Source organism: Tupaia chinensis, unplaced genomic scaffold (genome assembly GCF_000334495.1).
Source record: "Tupaia chinensis unplaced genomic scaffold, TupChi_1.0 Scaffold000305_1, whole genome shotgun sequence".
Classification (NCBI taxonomy): domain Eukaryota; kingdom Metazoa; phylum Chordata; class Mammalia; order Scandentia; family Tupaiidae; genus Tupaia; species Tupaia belangeri.
This window is the reverse complement of record NW_006159795.1, coordinates 303,758-327,131: the sequence shown is the minus strand read 5'-3', so window position 1 is coordinate 327,131 and position 23,374 is coordinate 303,758. Positions and strand designations below refer to the sequence as shown.

The 23,374-nt window shown below is 38.4% G+C and overlaps 1 pseudogene; it reads right to left on the bottom strand.

Annotated features, from left to right (window-relative positions):
* Positions 1 to 517: 517 nt before the first annotated feature.
* On the bottom strand, positions 518 to 1,327 carry LOC106735115 (60S ribosomal protein L7-like; annotated as a pseudogene).
* Between the last annotated feature and the right edge of the window lie 22,047 nt (positions 1,328 to 23,374).

The window sequence follows — 23,374 nt, the reverse complement described above, 5'->3', positions numbered from 1 at the left end:
GATGGGATTTCCTTTTGTTAATATTTACATTTCTATTACTTCTAATAACAAAAATAATTTATGTTATTTTTCTTGTAGAAAGATTTGAAAAAGGTTTAAAAATGAAATAAAACTGTGCCATGATTGATGCATTTCTCTGCATGTCATTTGTATTTCAGCTTAAAAATTGCACAGATTAAAAAATGGATACTACAGCATTGGATTATATTTTTAAATATACTTTTAACACTTTTTTAAAATTTCTTTTTAGAGAGAGATTTTGCTATAGGGCACATGTGCTCACTGGAGAGATAGAGACTGAGAAACATAAAGCAAGAAGTAACCCCTCAGGGGCAATGACTATGCCACAATCCCTTTTCCTCCATTATCCTCTTGGGATTTTGGGCATGCACGCACATGTGGCCAGTGTGAGGTTTGTGTTTGTTTGTTTGTTTGTTTTGTTTTGTTTTGTTTTTAGTTTAAAACCAGCCACTGTTTATTTACTGATCAGATTACAAAAATAATCATGGTGGATACCTTAGCTCATCCTTCTAATAGGTCTGTTGATCTGGTCTTCCCTTTAGCCAGCATCTCCACCTTCTACAAAATGGATGATCTTTTTCTTCATTCCACCTCATGGAGAAGATAATTTGAAGGGACACAGGAAGTTATTTGCTTCTTGGAAGCATTTTCCAACAGTATAGATTTCATGAATCAGATCCTCCATGCAGATAGTGCCAAACTTACCAAGAGATTGAGCAATCAAAGAGTTATCTGTCAAAGCAATTCGTTTCTTATTGATTTAGTCATAACCACATTTGTAGATCAGTTCATTTACTGTCTTCAGGTTTGGATACCCCCATCCAATATATGGTTCCACAATTCTCAGCATGTTGATTGAGGCCTTATTGAGCTTAACAAAGGAGCCATTGAAGATCTGGCGAAGATGATGAAGCTGCAACACCTTTCGAACCTTTGGGCTCACTCCATTGATACCTCTGATACTGATGACAAATGCCAATTTGGGTTCTGCAGATACATAGAAGTTGTCAGCTTTTCTTGCCATCCCGGCCACGTGAATCTCAGTTCTGTACATCTGTCTATATTTCTTATGACAGTGCTTAGCTTTTTCATAGATAAGGTTCCTCTTTGCCTTTCAAAGCATCTTTTGAGCAAACATTTTTCTCAGGTGCTTGATCTTCAGTTCTGCAAAATTTCTTCACTTTTTCTTAAGGATTTCTGGCACAGAAGGAACATTTTTCTTGGTGGCTTCTGCTGTAGGAGGAGCCTCTTTGTTGGTTTCTGCTGCAGCAGGAACCTTCTTTTTCTTCTCTTGAGCACCCTCCATGGTTCCAGCTGGAAAAGAGCCCCATTGTGAAGTTTTAAGCTGCCAGGTCTGGGATTTGAATCATGGTCAACCATGTGGTAGTCCAGCAATGTAACCATTATGACATCTGCTGCTCCTTAATTTAAAAAATATTTCAAAACATTTTTTAAAAATTTAAGTGTTTTTAAATAGATTTTAAATCTTAATATATTCATTCAATAGGTCATTTATTCAATACTTATTATGTAGCTAATTCTGTGTGGACTGGGCCTTTGAATACAGAGAATCCAATAGATAAATATCTACCCTCAACATCATTCACATTCTATAGGTGCTGGTTTTAAAAAGGGACAATCAAAACTGTTCAATATTGGGATATAGCATAATAGAGAAAATAATCGGAATGGAGCAATGGAGAGAGCTACTTTAGGTAGAGTTATCAGTCAGGAAAGAAACACATGAGTTGAATCTTAACAGACATGACTAAGTCAACCATACAAGGAACTGGACAAAGACCAGGAAAAGGTGAGCTATGCAGCACTTACAGAAAGGAGGCTTCTCACTGAGCTGAAGCGTAATTAACAAGGGTGAGGGCTGTCTGAGGTAGAGTGAAACTGGAGGTGAAAGGGAAGTGTGTCTCAGGTAGCATTTTGCAGAATTTACACAGGAGTTTAGATTATTTTTTAGGGACAAAGGAAGCCATCATGGTGATTATAAATATGACTAATGCTTTAGCAAGTTCACTTCAGACATTATAGGGCAAAATACACTGTGAGAGGGTGGAAGAGAACATTTCTATTGTATCTACACATATTGCTGATACTGATTATGCAGTTTCTATGTATCTCAGAAACAGTGATAACATTTGCAAAGATTTAGCCAATAGAAAAGGGGAGGTTTCAATCAGGAACATACTATAGGAATTTAGGTCATAAGAGTGATTGTGGCAGAATAGAGAGAATTAAACAGCACTGAGGTTTGTCTGGGGAAGAAGCCATAGAACTTAGTGATGAACTAGATGTAGAGTTAATTTTAAAAAGTACACAAAAAGTGTTAGCAGGTGTGTGTGTGTGTGTGTGTGTGTGTGTATGTTTCTGTTTTATGAAAGAGTGAGTGGGAGGGGGATAGAGAGAGAGGGAGAGAGATGGGTATTTTTGTTGTTGTTGTTGTTATAGGGTGCATGCACTCGCCAGACAGACAAGAGACAGACAGAGAGACAGAAAGTGAGAAATCATCTCCCAGGGGGGATGGCCACCCCGCAATCCCTTCTCTGTTCTTCTCTCGGGATCTTGGGCACATGCACAAGCACCCGAAGTGAGTTTTAAGCCACCAGGTCCAGGACGCGAACCACGGTGACTACATGGAGTCCAGTGACATAGCCATTATGCTAACTGCTGGAGCCAGAGATGGGTATTTTTGACAGAGTCTCATCATGTTAGAATCCACAGGCACACACCACCATGTACAGTATATTTTAGTTGGGCCAGGAACTAAACTTGAGTCTCAGCCACCACACAGCAGCGCACTCCCACCCACATCACCAAGAACGGACAGAACAGTTTTACAGCTATGTGTACAGTGATTATGTGGAAGATGTGACAGATATTTTTCGCAGTTTAAGAAGACCTTGGACAAAATATATATGAATGTGTGTATGTATGTACACACACACACACACACACACACACTCACACACACGCACACACAGCTGGAGAATAGAATCACTTTAATGTTGAATGCTGAAGGGTTTTGAGGGACAAATATAGATATTAGTCATCAATTGTAATGTCCAAAAGGTATGTATTGGCTTGAGAGAGAAAGTTGAAGAGCTGAGCATTTAAACCAGGGGTTGGCAAACTGTGACATTTGAACCAAGTCCTGTCACTTTCCATTTTCAAGCAGTTCTGGAAGCTCTGTATGCTTTTTTTCATGTTTAAAGGATTGGAAAAATATCAAAACCAAGAAGAATATTTCATGACACATGAACATTATATAAAACTCAAATGTTAGTGTCCACAAATAAAGCTTTATTGGAACACGGCCATATTCAGTCATTTATGCATTATCTATGGCTACTTTCATGTTACAAGGGCAAAGTTGAGTAATTGTGACATAGACCATATGGCCTGCAAAGCCAAAAATATTTACTATAGGGCTATTTATAGAGAAAGTTTGCCTTACTGCTAATGTAGATGATGTTAAATCTCTGAGACTGAAGGGTAGAAATCCTAGAAAGTTTTGCTTTGCCTTTGCATTCAGTTACCAGATGTCCTAGAGGGATGTGAGAACCTGGAGGACCATCCACTTGCCTGCTGTGAGCCTCACTGTGAACTTCCTGAAGGAAAAAGAACATCAGAAGAGAGTGATGAATTAGAGAAGCCAGACTGGGCTTCTGTACTGTGTACTCCAAATTAACTGTACAGTGAAGAGATTTGCAAAGTTTGAAAACACACACACACACACACACACACACACACACACACACAGGAAAAGGGCCCTCTGTTTATTTTTTCCCCTTATTAATTTACCACAACTCAATTTATATCTGGGAAAGGCTGCTGGCTGGGCCAGTGATCAAAAAGCAGCTGGAAACCCCCAAGAAATTATGGAACCCTCATAAAAGAACCAAAGGACAATGATTTTTAAACCACTTGAAAAACTGGAGAGTCCATGCAGGTCATGTTATTATGTTTTTCGTGATGTGTTAACTACTGTAAGGAAGGACAAAGCAGTTGTGGACAGGGATGGAATGTTTCAATGGAATTCCAAGCTCCTAAATGACAGTATATATAGGTTCTAATAGGGAACTCCAGCTTAAGCATGAAAATAATGCCCCAGGGTGTACCTTTACTAAAGACCCAGATAATTACTTTTTTAGTAGAATTTCAAATAAATCAATTGTTGTTGTTGTTTTAATGGCCAGAGGGCATGTGTACTTGCCAGAGAGAAATAGGAGAGAGTGAGAGAGAGAGAGAGCACAAATAAATATCCCCCAATGGGGCATGGTCACGTCAACTCTTTTCCATTTTTCTATCCTTTTGAGATTTGAAGCACACATGAACAAGTGCCCAGCATGTTTTTCTGTTTTTTTTTTGGAGAAGTTTTCGCTATAGGGCGCGTGCGCTCGCCAGACAGACAGAGAGAGACAGAGAGACAGAAAGTGAGACCGAGAAATCACCCCCCGGGGATGATCACGCTACAATCCCTTCTCCTCCATTCTCCTCTTGGGATCTTGGACATGCACACACATGTGCCCGGCGTGAGTTTTAAGCCACCGGTTCTGGGATGCGAACCGTGGTCGACTATGTGGGAGTCCAGCAACATAGCCAGTATGCTAAGTGCTGGTTCCCCCCAGCATGTTTTTTAAGCATTCAGAGCTGGAACTTGACCTGTGGTCAACCATGTTAGATTGGCTCCCTTAACCACTAGGCTATAGAGCCAGTCCTCAAACGAGTGAATTTTAAAAAGACAATCAAGCATATTGCATATTAACTATATACTTCTTTTTGATCTAAACATTTGTCAGTATTGAGTATGTGATTTCTATATACATGATAATTCCATTTGGAAAGGTTTGGATAAGAGAAGAGTTCAGTTAATGTACCTCAGGATTGCAACTTCAGAATGAATGCTAAGGAAAACCACTAAATCTTAAAAGAATAAACAAACAAACAAAAAACTTTTTCAATTTATCTCCCAAGCATTTGAGCATTGGTGGTATTTTATTAGTGTTTGAAATATTGACCATGATGCAGGGAAGGCTAGAAGATGCCACATCCATTCATATATTTTTTCTAGGATTCTTACTGGTTTTGATTGTGGTGAACCAACTTCATTCTACAAGTCATGCATGCTTAAAGTGACTTGTCAGATTTTCCATTTCCTGGTCACTTAAGTTGAGTGTATCCATCTATTTACTTACCTTCAATATTGCCAAAAACTACAGTGAGGAAAAACATTAGCCAAGCCATTATATATTGAACTATTACTATAAAAAATTTTGACATTTATATATAAATAGTTCCAGGTGTAGAACTAAAATGCATGTTTTGAAGATTCTGGAATTGGGAACCAGCAGTTAGTGTAATGGCTATGTCGCTGGACTCCCACGTAGTCGACCGCGGTTTGTGTCCAGGACCCGGTGGCTTAAAACTCACGCCGGGCGCATGTGCGTGCGTGCCCAAGATCCCGAAAGGAGAATGGAGGAGAAGGGATTGCGGCGTGACCATTCCCTCTGGGGGGTGATTTCTCGCTTTCTGTCTCTCTGTCTCTCTGTCTGTCTGGCGAGTGCACACGCCCTATAGCGAAAATCTCTCCAAAAAAAAAAAAAAAAAGATTCTGGAATCTCCCAGAAAATTTTATCATGGACTCATAAAATTATTTTACCACAAATGCATCACAATGTAATATAATCTGCTTATGTGTGTATATGTACACAAACATACCATACATCAACTATTACTGTTTTATTTATTTTTTTTGCTTATTCATGATAAAGTGTGTGTTAACACGGGAAAGACAGATGAACACCTTCCACAGGATCTAGTCACTCCATGATCCTCTTCTTCCAGTCCTCCTCACCATGATCCCCTTCTTCCAGTCCTGCCCAGGTTTCAGGCTGACCTGATGGGGGATTTCAACTGCAGTTGCCACATGGGATCCAGCTTTTCTTGAGCAGCACATTACTGCTATGCCACAAAGCTGCCCAGCTATTATTTAAGGCCAGTGGTTATTTTGGAAGAAAGAAATCAAGATATATGTATACATGAGTGGTAGCCTTGACTTTGACTAATTTAAACTTCCTTTTTTTTTTTTTTTGAGCAGTTTTTGCCATAGGGTGCATGTGCTTGCCAGAAAGACACAGAGACAGAGAGATGGAAAGCGAGAAATCCCCTCCCCCCACCAAGGGAGAATAGCCACACTGCAATCCCTTCTCCTTCATTCTCCTCTAGGGATCTCTGACATGCATGCACACGTACCCAGTGCAAGTCTAAGCCACTTGGCCTGGGAGTCAAACTGCAGTCGCCAACATGGGAGTCCAGCCACATAGCCATTATACTAACTGCTGGTCCCCACCAATTTAAACTTCTACTGCCCATGACTATGTATTATTTTACTTAGAGAGCACTGGTGATGTTATCAGAGTACCTTGCATACACTAAGTACCCAATAAATGGTGGTCAAATGTAGAATAGAATCAATAATAAGAATTTTTTAACCCATAGGAACATGGCTTACATTTAAATAAATGCTTATTGAAATATTTATTTCAGCTGAAAGTAATAGCAGTTTAGGACCAGCTAGATGGCATAGTGTTTAAAGCAGCTAGCTTCCACATGGCCAACTGTATGGTTTGAGTTCTAGACTTGGTGACTTGAAAAACATGCTGGGGGGAACCAGCAGTTAAAGTAATGGCTATGTCACTGGACTCCCATGTAGTTGACCGCAGTTCGCGTCCCGGACCCGGTGGCTTAAAACTCACGCCGGGCGCGTGTGCGTGTGTGCCCAAGATCTCGAGAGGAGAATGGAGGAGAAGGGATTGCAGCGTGACCATCCCCTCTGGGGGGTGATTTCTCGATTTCTGTCTCTATGTCTCTCTCTGTCTGTCTGGCCAGCGCACGTACCCTATAGTGAAAAAAAACCTCTCCCCCCAAAAAAACATGCTGGGTACATGTGTGTATGTGTGTGTGTTCAAAATCCAAAGAGGAAAATAGAGGAGAAAGGATTGTGGTGTGGGCATCCCTCTGGGGAGTGCTTTCTCTCTCTCTCTCTCTTTCTCTCTCTCTCTCATTTTTTCTCTGACAAGGGCACATACCCTATAGTATATTCAAACAAAACAAAACACCAAACAAATATCATTTTAGAGTTGACAAAGTACTTTAGTTTCTAGTTTCTCATTCTTACTATAGTCCTACAGACTAATCTTATTCATATTTTTTTCTGTTTTAAAGTTTAGTTTTAGAGAGAGAAGGAGAAAGAACGATAGAGTCACACTCTGTGATCCTCCCCCAGCTTTCACAGCCAGCCAGGATTAGCATCTGCATGTGTACAGGATGTACATTAGCATTTGGTGTGTACAGGTTGACCAGGTTGACTGCGGGAAACAGGCTCTGGTCTTCCCTATGGAACCAGAATTGCAGAGGTGCATGCAACCACTATGCCACTGTAGCTGGCCCTCAGATCCATATTTTAGGATGAGAAAATTAAGCCCAGACAAGTTAAATGATTCATCAGGGTCATCAACCAGAAAACTCACTATGCTAGTTCATGAGGGGAATCAAGCTACATCTCTCTCTCTTTGTACCATCTTTCTCTGTACTAGTGACCAATCAAAACTCTTTCTCTCAACTATAAGTGGCGTGTCAGGGATATATTCTTTTTTTTTTTTTTTTTGAGAGGTTTTTCGCTATAGGGCGCGTGCGCTCGCCAGACAGAGAGAGACGTAGAGACAGAAAGCGAGAAATCACCCCCTCCAGGGGGGATGGTCATGCCGCAATCCCTTCTCCTCCATTCTCCTCTTGGGATCTTGGGTACGCATGCACACGCGCCCGGCATGAGTTTTAAGCCACTGGGTCCGGGACGTGAACCACGGTCGACTACGTGGGAATCCAGCGACATAGCCATTACGCTAACTGCTGGTTCCCAGGGATATATTCTTGAATGTTGAATCTCAGGCTCTCACTGGACGATTCATATTGTCACCAAGTATAATCATTCAAGCACTGTAAAATCAGCATTTTTTTGGCCCCTACATCTAGGAAACCACTTCCACTTCTCTTTAAAACCTTCAGGGTTGAGAATTTTCCTTGTGAAAAGTCATTGAAATGAGAACTATTTTTACATTTTGGCTTTTTTTTTTATCATTGTTGTTTTGTTTTGTATGATCACTGCCAGTCTTATAAAGATTTACACTAAAAGGCATGCATGTACAAAAAGACGAATCATACTCTGAAAGCTAAAATTTAAGAAAAACACTTTTGGAGAGAAAGGAGGCAGAAAAGATCTTGATAAACTGAAGAACACATGTGTTAGGGACGTGAAGATATAGGTGTGAGACTCAACTGTGGTATTTTCTGTCTCTTTCTTTTGACCCAAGCCAAATCACCTCTCGTGGTGTGACCTCACCTAGACTATGCACATGATGCTGCCTATTCTGTCAAGTGGTTCTGAGGATCTTGAGAGGATGGATGTAAGCACAGTTTAAACTTTGGTCACTTTACAATTGCCCGGAAGCCTCATTAACCCAAAGTAAAAACAGGTCAGTTAACATTTTCAAAGGTAAAGCAAATGTGCAGAGATCGTCACTGCTTTGCTGTTACTAGGGAACAGGCTCTTTGTTCCTTTAAGAGTCCTCAGACATGTCTCTAGTCACATCCTAAAAGCCGTCCTGGGGACCAGCAGTTAGCGTAATGGCTATGTCGCTGGACTCCCATGTAGTTGACCGCGGTTCACATCCCAGACCCGGTGGCTTAAAACTCACGCCAGGTGTGTGTGCATGCGTGCCCAAGATCCCGAGAGGAGAATGGAGGAGAAGGGACTGTGGCACGGCCATCCCCTCTGGGGGGGTGATTTCTCGCTTTCTGTCTCTCTGTCTCTCTGTCTGTCTGGCAAGCGCACGTACCCTATAGCAAAACACCTCTCCGGGAAAAAAAAACGTCCTGGTCGTGTAGCTTAGGTGCATCCAGTGGCACAGCCCTATTCTGATCTTCCTGGCAGATGTCATAATTTACTGTCACCTTCATGAAGGAATGTGGGGCAAAGAGCCCCCAGACAGCTCTGTGACACGTTGCCTGCCAAGTCCCAAGTGTCAACCTTAGGCAGGCCCAGTGGAGGTGGAACACCATTTACCTGATAGTACCTGTGATAAAGTGAGCAATTAGATGCACTTGGAAAATCCTGGTTGGAAAGTGGCTGGTAGTTACAAACATTACATCCAAGTCAGGCTTCATAAAAGTTAATGGAAAAAATGAAATCCTTTAAGATCTCCTTTGCTCTCTAGAGAGGTCAGGAATACAGGACTCTGTAGTTTTGTATCCTTGAATGTCTCTCTCATCTCTCACTCTCTTTCCCCTAAACAGGGTTATGTATTATCACTGGAGATGGGAGTAAGAGGGAGAGGATTCGGAGTTAAGGTTTCAAAACTTTTTGTCTCAGAGCCATGTTATTTCTATTTTTTAAGTTTATTTCTTTATTTCTTCTGAAAGAGAGGGGTCAGGGGCATCTCCAGCAGGGTCACCACATAACATGGTATACATCAGTCTCAGCCAGTTAGGATCATAGGCATACATATACATAATGCACCCAGGGAGGTCCTGGGATTTGAACCCAATATCCTTCCCATGTGGATCTAGTTCCATTATCACTGTCCCATCTCCTGGTACATCAAAGCCGTCTTATTTCTTTAATCTTCAATCCTCTCTCTGTCTCTGACTCTCTGTCTCTCTGTGTCTCTCTCCACCTACCCACATGCACACACATAATCACAGGATTTGGCACATTATCTTACATTTTGTCTCCTAGTAGAGTTTCTGGAGTTTGGGGCCAGCTCAAGAGCTTGACTTGTTTGCCGTATATTGTACGGTCCTTTTTCATTTCCTTTAACTGGATAACTTTAGCTTACCAAAGATTAATGAGTCTGGGAGGTGAGCGACAGTTATCTTAAGGGCTCTCAAACATTTGTTTCAAGAGACCAGCCAAAATCTCCCGCTGCATTAACTGCAGTTAGATTTCCTGTTGATAACAGCTCATGGAAAAAAACCACTTGCCCCACCCCCCCCCCACCCTCCAAGCTGCCATGAGCGTAGCCGTTTATCAACCAACAATATGCATGTTCTCTCTGTCGCCTTGTGCATTTGCCATTTCCCTTTGGGCAGATAAACATTTTACCTATGAGAAGTGGGAAGTGCATTGTGAGGCTGGTCCAACACTGGGCCTCATTTGGATGTGGTTACTTTTCTGAAATTGAAAAGTCAGAACTGATCTGGAAAATGTGCTTGCAGACAGTGGAACAGGAAAAAGATTCCCTCCCCAAGGCTAGTTCCTCCTCCTCCGTTGGGTGGAAAAGGTGGGAGGACAGGACAGGGTGTTCTCTGTGTGATTGGAATTCCCCTGTAGAGTCATAGGGGATGAGCAAGCCTTTGGTTTTCCTTTTTTATATTTTATTTTTCACCTAGAATAATAAGCACGCAGAGAGCAAACAGAGATGCCCACATGAGGTATTTTGTTTTTAATTACTTTAATTTTATTCATCATTATTATTATTTTTAAAATTTGATGAGAAAGTGAGCAAGAAAGCGAGAAAGCCACCAAATCCAGGACCCAAATTGTGGTCTACCATGTGGGAATCCAGCACCTTAAACACCATGCCATCTGCTGGCCTCTCACATGAGGTTTTTCACTCTCTAATAATGATAAATTATACAACAAGCTGAGAGCTATTAATAGATCCTAGTGGCTAAATGATTAAGTCTATTTGGGTTTTGGCCTGAGAGACATCCAGGGACCAAAGCGGCTGCCCTGAAGCAGCCACTTCAGTGAGGAGAAAGGAAACGAATGGGTCTCCTGCCCCAAGTCTGAGACTACATTTTGGATTCTGCAATAACACAGTCATAATCTATTCAATAAAGACAGAGGCTTGTTTTAGTTGTAGGTTGGGGAAAGGTAAGCTAAAGTGGAAAGTAAATGCTTTATGATCCCACAGTGTTCTGGAGATTGAGGTGGGGAGTAATGGAGTGCTCTTTAGCCATGTGCACATCATCCTCTCATGTCATCCTGGCAATATTTTCTGGATAGACACAACTAACATTTTCCTCTGATCTTATTTTTCTGGACTAGAAGCTCAGTTCACTCTCTCTTTGGAAAATATATTTTAATGAACTGTTTGTAAGACAGTGTTAAAGGAAGTGACATATGTATGCATATATTTATGTATAGATGTATATATACATACACACATACACACACATGCAGACATATATAGGATTGTCGGAAAAGTTGTAAGACATTTATCTATGCAAAAATGCATCATGAATTTTCTGATGACCTAATATACTTAGTGTCATAATGATAATTAAATATGTAAGTGTGGAAACAGTGTCCTAACAAACGGGTTCCTTGAGAAGTAGTCTTAATTTCAGGAAGAGGCACTGGAGGAGTCCAGAAATTCTCCTGCTCTGTGTCACAAGACAACAACTAAGATTAGAAGTGGATTGGAGTTATGATCCCAGCTCATTGCTCCTCCCACCAGAGGTGGAGCTGTCTCTCCACTCCTTGGTTCTTGGCTTAACTGGGCTTTTCCCAGCCAATAGGGAAGTTTTGCTGTGCCAGGTCTGTCCAAGGTATTAAATGTCATCCATTTCTTCTTGTTCATTCAATACTTGCTTGTCACAGTCATGATAATAGGTGCTAAATAGCCTTCTGGAGGATGAGATACCAGGGACAGTGCCATATCATCCTAGGTATTCTAGCCAAGGTTATCCTAAATAAACCAACAGCTAACCGACCACCCCCCCCACCAAACATGTGCTTAGCCCAGCTGATCCCAGCCAAAATCTCCAACCGGCAGACACATACAATGAATAATCTCTGATTTTTTTGAGCCAGAGTTTGGGAATTGTTTGTTATGTGGCATTACTGTAATAATAGATAACTAATACAGCTACCTTTAGCTAATGTTCTGTTTCTAGGTCTCAGTTCTTTGGTTACTCATTTACATCTTTGTTCATGTTCCAATCTGATGATATATTTTACCTTACATGATTTTTTAGTTCCTCTTTTCACTCTACCTTCATTTTCTCTTTCCTCACACCTACCCACTTCTTATCAGAATTTGTTTTATTTTTTCTATAGTACTCTTTTAAGTCAACAGCAGACAACTCAATGCTTGTAGGGAACTTTTCTCAGTTCTTCTCTAGAATCTTTTTTTTTCTCTAGAATCTTCTTCCTTTTGAGTCCTTTCTGACATTTGAGAAAGTGAAACAAAAATTTTAAAATGAACAAATCTGTGATACAAGTGTTACTTAGTGCTATGGCTAAAAATTAGAGTATAACCCAAATATTGAATGTTGAGGGAAAGGGTTCTGAGCAGAAGAGGAGCACTGCTAATCTCTAAGGGTCATTAGATAAAGCTTCTCTGAGAAGGAGACATTTGAACAAATTCTGGAGGAATTGATTTTTTTTCCCTAGGCCACATTGGAATGGGATGAAGGCTACACACATTACCCCCTAAGTATCCACTTCATGGACCGATATGGAGACTCCCCATGCCTTATCCAACAAAGTGCTGTTCACCCTTAGTCAGTGTGGGAAGGAGACAGCATTTCAGGGTCTGCCACTCTTCACATGCTTAATCCTTCCAGTATCAGACCTTTAACATGCACCTGTTGGAACTGAGATCTAGTGAGCAAGATTCTCACGTCTATGTTGCCACAAGAAAATCATGCAACCTTGGCAAAGCCATTTATTTTCGTAGGACTGGATTTTTCTCATCTGTCAGGTGGAAAGTTGAATTAGTTACACTCCAAGGAAGCTACCAGGTCTGATATCCTGATAACCATATCCTATGGTTTTATGAGATGATGTGACTGGTGCTATTGGGTTGTTGGGAAATTCTTGATGTATTTTTGCACAGAAAAACATAGAAAAATATGTCATGACTTTCCTGATGATACATTGGATTTTGCAGGAGAAACACACATACCCACATTCACACACACATACACATACACACACACACACACACACAGAGAGAGAGAGAGAGAGAGAGAGAGAGAGAGAAAGAGAGAAATAATAACATAAAGGGGCTTCAAAGGCCCTGGAAAAATTAAATAAATTATGAGCTTATAAGACCAGCAAGTGGTGTGGTGGTAAATGTATTGGACTCCCACATGACTAACCACGGTTTTAGTTCCAGACCTGGCAGCTTGAAAATCATGCCAGATGTATTTTCATGTATGCCCAAAATCCCAGGAGCAGAGATTGTGGCATGGCTATCCCCCCTGGGGGGTGATTTCTCATTTTCTTCTCACTGTCTCTATTTGTCTCTCTCCAGTGAGCAAGCACACACACTGTATGGCAAAACCTTAAGAAAAAAAAGTATGAATTAATTTTGTTGCAAAACATTTTTGATGACTTTTTTCATTATATGCATTTTTTAGGAAATTTTTGAAGACTTATTTACCTCCCCACAGTACCTTATTATCTCTGAATTCTTCATAAAAATGGAAAAGAGAAAAGCATATACAAGGTGACAGAAAGCAGTACACTGCTACAGGAACCTGAGCAATGGGTTTTCTCTTATCCATTGAGTCTTCTTACTTTCTGTTTCAAATTTAGAAGGAGCTGGTCTGCCTTTTCATAAGCTATCTTAAATCTATAGGGCACCAATCCTTTGAGCCTTTACCAGGTCCCAGTCTCAAAGGTGTAGGACTTGGACATCAATGTTGGCTACTTGTCCCCAGTCTGGGACTATGAATTATCTCCAGTAATAGGGTCATTTCTAGTGGTAATTTTGGAGGAGAGGACACAGTGACCTTCCATTCATTCTCTGACCAACCAGGAGCTGACTGGAATGTGCTTGCAGTCAAGAAAAATCCTGATAACCTTTGGTCATTGTATGCCCAACAGAATGACAGTCTAATATTTGTGGAGAGTGGTGTGGCAGCCATCCTATAATTTTCCTAGCCTGGCAGAACTCTTGACATGGGTCATAATCATGCAGCTAAAAAGAACCTTTCCAAGCTTAATAAAGGAGCCACATGATATATAAACAGAAGGGACCGCTAGTCGGCCAGGAACAGAAAAATTCTTAAGCCAGAAAAAGGCAAGCTTCTAGAGGAAGCATTGGGAGCTAAGCTCACCTGCTCGGGCCTGGGGCAGCACACACCTGGGATGGACATCAGTGTTATCCTTCTTAGCCGTTCAAAGCCTAGTGAGTACAAGAAAAGAAGGAAATATGATCTTATGAAAAGAAATTGTAAAAAGGAGAAACAAAACATCACACACACACACAAACACAGACATTCACACATAGGCACTAACAGAATGTAATAATACTGAACGCAAGGAGCAAATGATTCCTTTCTTCATTAGAGAAAGGAACTATTGACTGCTCATCAACTTCTCACTGTTTCTTTTCCATTTATTCTGAATGCATTTGTCAGCTATGATATCAACCACTTTTGGCAATTGAATACAGTACAGTGGTTAAAAATGGGAGTTCTGGGGGACTAGCAGGTGGCATGGTGGGTGAAGGTGCTGGACACTCCCACATGGCCAATCATGGTTTGAGTCCCAGAACTGGTGACTTGCTTTCTCACTTTCTCCTTCAGGCACTCTCTGTGTCTCTCTGGCCAAATTAAAATAAATGAATGAATAAATAAAATTAAATAATTCTTTTTAAAAAAATTGGAGTTCTGGAACCAGGCATCCTGAAACCAAGCCCCAGATTTCACTACTTCCTAACATTGTGTACTTTGTCTCCACATTACTCAATTTTATAATCTACAAAGAAAATGATAACATATCTCATAGACTTGTTGAAGCATAAATAAACTCAATGTCTTAATTATTTATTATAAATATTTTAGATGCAAATGAAATGCTGCAGTTTCTGGAGATACACTAGAGAACACATGAAGTGGATGGAGTTGTGAGAGGTTTACAAAGGTATACATGAAGTTGATCTTTATTTACAAAATAGAGGAAGAACCTATACTTATGTGAAACACTGAAATAAGACAAATATTCAAGACATAATAGATAACAAAATAAAACACAAATATTGGTTAGGAAAGTAATAGGTTCTTTTTTAGGATGTGTACAAATAAAGCACAATTTATTAAAATTCTAAGGTAGAAAAGGGAATTTCCACTTTCTTTGATTTACACAGCCCTTTTGATAATTTTTAAAATTACCTAAGTCTTTTTTATAATTTCTGATAGTTTGTCAGTCACTGAGTGATTATTTCATGTCACTCGTGGTTCATATACTCATGAAACAATCTATTCTTTTTCAGAACAGCTGTAGAAAAAAAAGGTAGCTACTTTGAAATGTATTATGGAAAAGAGGATAAATGTTTAACACTGTTAACTTATGAGTATGTAATTGGGATACTTCTGTTTATAACAATGATGGATTATGTTATTCATATCTTTCTGCTAAAAACAATAAAGAATTATGGACAAAGTATTTAAGAAGAACTTTTATAAAGTGTCAATGAACCCATAAGATAGTAAAGATTTACCAGATCAGAATCGTATGGAAATATACAACTCAAAGGAGATGCAGAAAATGAGGTATGATTTTACTTTGAAGGCAAATGCTAAAATTGACAAATGGGAACTTTGGTTTGGAGAACTTTAGCCTTGCAGAAACAAAAATACTGGGAAAGGACTCAAACCCAGAGTCTTCTTAAAATGAGAAATCATCAACTTCAGGAAGGCATTCAAGGGTTACGTCATCATAAAAAGGTGAGGAAGAGATAAGGTGGCTCTTGAATATATTTGCCAAAAATTTCAACTTCAGGGTTTCCCCTTACACAAAAGAAAACACACACACAGAAGTGGTTAAGTCAATTAAAGTAGTACTGGCAGTGGTTATAATGAGCAGGTGGAAGAAATAATACTGACTACAGAAATATGGCATTATCATATCCCTCAAAATACTTTCATAATAATAATTTTCAAATAAAATGAGAAACATAAAGTCAAAGTTCTCTAAGCACCCAAGGAAATAAGGAACTATGAGGAAGACCCAGCACAAAAAATGAAGAAGAGAGACAAAATTAAACAAATTCCAAAATGTCAGACTATAGAATTATTAGACACAGGTTACACAAAAAATATTTTGTGATGTTTAAAGAAAAATAGCCATACTTGGAAATGTCTAGAGTATAGAAAAGTTTAGGCAGTGATCTAGCACTGTTTTTCCTTTCTTGCTCTTTAAATATTTATTATAAAATATGATTTACATATAATCATTACACATCTTTCTAGGGCACAGAAGAGTCTTTAAAAGCATGTATATGGTGTGTAATAAACAAATTAAGAATATAAACACATTCACCACCTTCAACATTTAATATTGTATTATGTTGTGAACATTCTAAACCTGCTCCAATGGTTATTCTGTAAGTGTGTACTGAATTGTCTATGATGTTCTTTACTATGAGATACAGTTCTAAAGAAAAAACATATTGATTAAAAATACAACAACACATGATTTCATAAATTTAACAAAGATAAGGTAAACAGCCAATGAAAGAATCTGATTTCCATGTAGAAGAGTATAGGAGATAAGAGTTTATAAGTCAAAAAAAAAATCTTTGAGTATCAATCATTGGTCCAGTTAGACCTAGGTTAATTGTATATAACAATAGGTCATTAGGAAGAGATAGAAAAAGAACACTTTTACTCACATACTATGAGTTCTTGTAAGACTATTGTATTATGCTGTGCATAAAAAATTAAATTCCTGAAAAAGCAAAAATAAAATAAAATTGGAAAGAGATGTTTAAAAATGAAGGCATGGTCAAGGCCATGATTTGGTGACTTATAGGCTTACAGAGTTATTGACTTAAGTCTTTTTAAAATGCATTGCAAAGACTCAGCTACTTGTAACATTTTAGATTTCTCCTCTTTTATCTAGTTTTATACAACAAATAATAGTTATAATAAATATATAAATCAAACACTGTGGAGACAACTGTTTATTAAATAATTGGTGAATTTGTATTGAGTCACCGGAAAAGTCATGATGCATTTTGGCATAAAAACAGAAAAATACATCATGACTTTTCCAATGACCTAATATTTAAATTTCCTTTTGTGTGAAATAGTTGAATATGCATTTAGTCCCAACTTTCAATGTTATTATCGATATGTATAGACTTAGCATTTTTTTCTAGGTGTTTTGCATTCTCTTACTTCTATTCGTTTCCCTTTAGCCTTCCTGGTGTAATGGTCTCAAGCATTTCCTGAAGAGGTGTTTCACTTTTGGTGAATTCCTTTAGCATTTATTTATCTGGGAATGATTTTATTTCTCTTTCTCATTTGAAGGATAATCTTGCTAGGGATAGTACTTCAGAGATCTGATGTTAGTCTAATGAAGTAACCTTTGTAAGTAAATTGGTATTTTTTTCTTGCAATTTCTAGAGTATGGTCTTTGTCTTTAATTTTTACCAGTTTGGCTATGATATGCCTTGGAGTGGATCTTTTTATGTTATCTCTATTTGGCATCATTTTATCTTCTGAATTTGAATGTCAACATGCCTCTCTAAATTTAAAAAATTCTCAGCCAATATATTATAAATGATGTCTTCTATGCCTTTACCAGTCTCTTCACCTTCTAGAATAACTATTATGTAGATATTAGCCATTTAATGGTGTCTAGGGTTTCCAGCATATTGTCCTCATTTTTAATTGTTATTCTGTTCTTTTTAGGTAGTTTGACTAAATCAGAGGTTTTGTCTTCAAGGTCAGAAATTCTTTCTTCTGTGTTGTTTAATCTGCTGTTAATACTCTCAAGGGAGGTTATGATTGCCCACGTCATGTTTTTCTTCCCAAAAACTCTATTTGATTCTTTTTCAGTGTGTCTGTCTCTTTACAGAGTTTCTCCTTCAGATTATGGAATGATTTTCTCATCTTCTGGAATTGGTTGTTTGTTTTCTATTGCATTTCAAGTTTTGTTACAATGAATATTCTGAATATTCTTTTTCTGACATTTCTGTGATCTCTTGTGTTTTATTCATCATTGGTGAAGCACTATAATCCTTTGAGGGGGAAGCATTTCCTAATTTTCTCCTATTTCTTGGTTTCTGCTTTGAGTTTTAGTCATCTGGTCATATATACACTTCTTCCTACTTCTTTGGAGTCTGTTTCTGTAGCTGTGTACACCTACACTTCTCTAGATTTGCATAAGCTCTGTGACAATTTCCCTCTTCTACTGTGGGTAGGAGTGTAAAATCCACAGTAGGAGTATAGGGTTCAGGTTTTCAGAGGGAAGTTTCTCCCCTCTTACCAGTAAAGGAGGTATGGGGAAAGAATTCTTTCAGAGTCTCCTATTTTCAGATGTTTGGTTCTTATATACCCAAGCCTAATTGCTCCCAATGTGAGTGGATGTTGAGTTAACAGGCAAGTAAGGTGGTAAACCACTTTGCATGGCATGCCATGTAGGCTAAGGGGACCCTCTTCCCCCACAGCAGGCTGGGCAAAGGTTTGTGCTGATGAACTCAAGTTGAGTGTGTTGGCTTGAGCCTGCCTGTTGGGGCTGGGTGGGTGAGGGGCAGAATGGCATAAGCACACGTGGGGCAGCAGCTCCTACCTCCTATCTCCTACCTCTGGGATTGCAAGGGTCTCCCTGTTACTCCCTCTCTCTCTTGATCTAGCATGTTTTATAAGTAACATTTATAGAAATAAAAAATATAATAAACAATTTTAAAGTTTAAATTATGGACCAGCAGGTAGCATGGTGGTTAAGTGCTGTACTTCCATGTGGTCGATCACGGTTCTAATCCCAGAGCTGGCAGCTTGAAACTTACACTGGGCATGTGTGCATGCATGTCTGAACTCCAGAGAGAAGAATGGAGGAGAAGAAATGCATCATGGACACTCCCTCTATGTAGTAATTTCTTGTTTTCTGTCTCTCTGTCTCTCTCTCTCTGCCTCACTGGTTCCCTATAGCAAAAATCTCTCTTGAAAAAATGAGTTTAAATGCACATTAGAGAGAGTTTAAGATAGAATTAGAATTTTAAATGAATATTAGATACAACGGAACTAAAATATACCTTAGGAGAAATGATCTAGGATATAGTGTGGAGATAGAGGAGAACTTAGTATTATTTTCACACAATAAAAATGGAGAACATTTTCCACCAGCAAACCAACACTAAAGGAAATACTAAAGAATGTTCTTGAGGCAGGGGAAAGTTGAACCTAAAGAAAAGATCCAAGGTGAAAAGAAAATGAGTAACAGTGAACAGGGTAGGGCATTTGGGCAAATCTAACAAAAATGTGTTAAATAATAATAATTAGACATTATAATATGCTATTAAAGGTTAAAACAGGATTCAAATATAGACAGCATTAACAGATTAATTTGGAATGTGATAAAAAGGTGTTAAAATGTTTTAGAAATTTTTCTTCTCTAGGGGGTGATAGAAGTATTGATTAACTTTATATTTTAATGAATATTTGTATTTTATTATCTAAGGTATAATTTCCAGATTTGTATAAGAAAGAATTAGAATGAAAAATAATCAAACCAAAAGATTACAGGAAACAAAGAAATGAAAGCAGAAAATATAGGGGCTGGTGGGTGGTGTGGTGGTCAGGGCACTGGACTCGCATATGTTTGATAGTGGTTTGAGTCTTGCACCTCAAAGCTTGCTTTTTTGACTTCCTCCCCTTTCTCTCTGATCAAGTTAACAATAATAATAATGATGAATAAGATTAAATAAAATGGTTCTTTTTAATAAAAGCAGAACAGGTAGGAAAGGAGGAAATACCAAATAAAATGGGGTATTTTAGATACTAATATATTAGTAATTCATCTAAATACAAATAGATTGGACAGTTAAAAGTAAAGAATAGTAACTTTAATGAAAGAAAATTCACAAAGCAGTCTGGTGCATGGCATGATTTCTGGAGATGCATTACTCACATCATAGTTTCTGAGGAAGGTGTTCCTTGACATTGTACATTGTGCATTGTATGTGTTTCTGGATCCAACAATAGAAAGAAAAAAGGAGAAGGATAAAAAATATACATTATGTGAGTGTGAAACACAGGAACGTTTGTATAGCTATAGTAATATTGAACACAAAACATTTAAGAGAAAATGTATAGTCACTTTATAATGACTGTAATATAATTCATGAATAATATAATAATTATAATAATCCATAAATCCAACAATAGATGTTCAAAACATATAAATAAGAAACTTATAGAACTACAAGAAGTCATGGGCACTAAGAGACAATAAAAGAACCCAAACCCTCAAGGTAAACCTACACTCCTACAAGGGACACTGACACACCTCTCTCAGGAATGGGGAGAACAAGCTATTATCCCAAAGAAAATAGTTGGGATTTTCAGTATCTCTCTCTCAGTAACTTCTAGAATTGCAGGAGAAAAAAAAATCAATAAATAAAAAAATAAAGACTGAAAAATTACTAACTAGATATCTATTGGAAGAAGTTAATAAACTTTCATGAAGTACAATAAAGTAATAACAATGATAAGAGCAAGATAGAAGAGATCTAAATTGCCCAAATTTTTTCCTTGAAAAAACAAACTAAATTTTCAAACATCTGTCAAATTAATAGAGAAAAGGAACAAATAATTAACATCAAGGAAGAATAAGGAGACCACCACACATATAATATAGACATTGTTAAGATCTTATGAAGACTAATATGACTAAACTTTAGAAAATTTGAAATATTTTAGAAAAGTATCACTTTTGAATAAAATCTCTCAAATCTCTCAATGAGAAATAGAAAACCTAACTCATTTTACAACTTTTTAAAAAAGAATTATTTTATTTAACTTTATTTATTATTATTATCATTGTTATTTTCCAGTTTGATCAGAGAGAGACCGAGAGAGAGAGGAAGTGAGAAAGCAAGCCACCAGGTCCAAGACTGGAACCATGGTCGGCCATGTGGGAGTCCAGCGCTTTTAACCACCATGCCACTTGCTGGCCCCTCATTTTACAACATTTATATACTCTAAATGGAAACACCTAGAGTGGTCTAAATTTTTGTACAATTGTAGAAAGCTTCAAAATGTTTATTTGCTTTTCCCTAGTAGTCTCAATTCTTGGGAACTTTTCTAAGGAATTATGTTTAAATGCAAACAATAACACCAACAACCTTGTAGCACAAATGTATTCCACAATACCACAGTTACTTACATAAAAAAAGAAAACTGGGCCACATCAAATGTGAAATTACGGCTGAATAGCTGAGGAGATTCAAGCAGGCTAAAAACATTGTTTTCTTAATCCAGTTCTCTCATTGGAAAAATGGAAAATCTGTGTTTCATTTTATATTACATTTGGGCATATACTATAAATGCTCAGCAACAGAGACATTAGCTCAATAAATCATGGTAACATAGTATGAAGTACAATGATGTTTTCAAAGATATCTTGTAAATGGATTTTTATTTTTGAGGAGCCTATTCATGTGCATAAGTTCTCTTGATTTTATGAGAAGAAAATGCAGAATTAATAGGAAAAAAAGGACAAGATCAGAAGATGACAAAGCATAGTATTGCAGTAAGTTGGAACACAGTTCAAAAAGAATGCCCAGTTTTATAGGAAAGCAGGGTTAATAACAGTAAAACCAGGAATTGTCCATTTTAAAGCATAAGAGCTTCATAAGTCAATAGACAGAAGTCTTGCCACCTCACGACTTGTGAACACAAGTCCCTCTGTGATCACCACATCTCAGTTCCACATTTCAGTGGATTTGGTGCTGATACTGTTGGTATGTATACCTTATTTATCTATTCTACAGTGCCCATCTTTTAAAATCATTATGCTTTAGAAATTTCAAAATTTATAAATGCACTTCATGGAGTGTTTTTCTTTTTTTTCCTTTCTTTTTTTTTTTTTTTTCCCATCATTACTAAATTGAAAATTTAGGACACTTTAGATTCAAGGCAACATCATTTTTCCAGGGCACACCAGATTAGCTCAAGGTTCGGGCCTGGGGACGTGAGTTACATGGGACTGGAGTTACCTATGAGGACTTGGAGTCATTCCAAAGAAAAGGAGACTAGAACTGAAATTCTAGATCATAACACAAGATATTTAGGAAGAGTACTTCTCGTTCTCAAAAGCTCATTCTCTACCATGAGAGACAGAGGTTAAGAATGGTGACATACCCTGAATATTGTCCAGCAAATACCACAAAGAGGTTGGTTCATAAGATTACTTTCCCAACTGCTTACGCCCTCTGTTGGTGGTAGACACAATTGATGTGTTTCTGACTTCACACACAGTTTTGCTTCTATCTTTACAAGACTATATTTTGAAAGGTGGAAAGCTGTGGAGTTTTACTGCCAAGTTCTGTGCTACAGAGTATACGCTGTAAGAACTTAAAGAGTATAGAGATCGAAAAGACTAGTCAAGGATTAATGAGTTGGAGTTGAGGCTTAAAGAATTTTAGTAGGTAAGAAGAGGGCTTTTCAGGGGCCAATAAACATGAAACTCTTCAGGGAAAATGAGCAAGGTGTATTTTTGGCATAATGCCTCATCTGGGTTTCCTGATTCAGCCCTGGAAGTCTTTTTTGTTGTTGTTGCTGTTAAACCAGGGTTAACTTGTAAAGGCAAGAATCTACTTGCAAAAGATTGAAAAACGATGATATATTTCTCTCTGCTCCTTCTAACACAGGAGTGAGCCTAAGCCTCTCTGAGAACTTTCTTTTGCTTCTTTTCTTTTTGAGAGGTTTTTGCCTTAAGGTTCATGTGCTCACTGGAAAGAGAGAGAGAAAAAGAGAGAGAGAATATGAGAGGAAAATTGAGAAATCATCCTCCTGGGGGGATGGCCATGCCACAATCCCCTCGCTTCCATCCTCCTCCCAGGATCTTGGGCATGTATGCACATGCACCTGGCATGATTTTCAAGCCACCAGGTCAGGTATTTGAACCTCGGTCAGTCATGTGGGAGTCCAATAATATAACCACTACACAATCAAGTCAGAGCTACATGCTAACCTAGCACAACTAGAGACCTATTCCTTATCTCACAAATCTCATGCCAGAAAAGAACTCCCACTGTTCACAGAGCTGTTTCTTACAGGGCAGGATGAGTGCAGGGAGACTGCACATCCCCCAGTGCTTGAGAGAGTGGGGAGGAAGCTCTGTTCCCATTTCCCTCAGGGAGAAAACTCCCACACATTATGTATAATATTCAGGCATGTTGAGTAATGGGGCCAAATTAAATTGGTCTCTCCCTCTATCTTAAATCTAATTAATCTTTCTCTACCATGTGTTCGCTATACTAAAATATGGCATTAAAATTCCAGCACTTTAGTTTGCACTTTCCAGCAGCTTTCTATA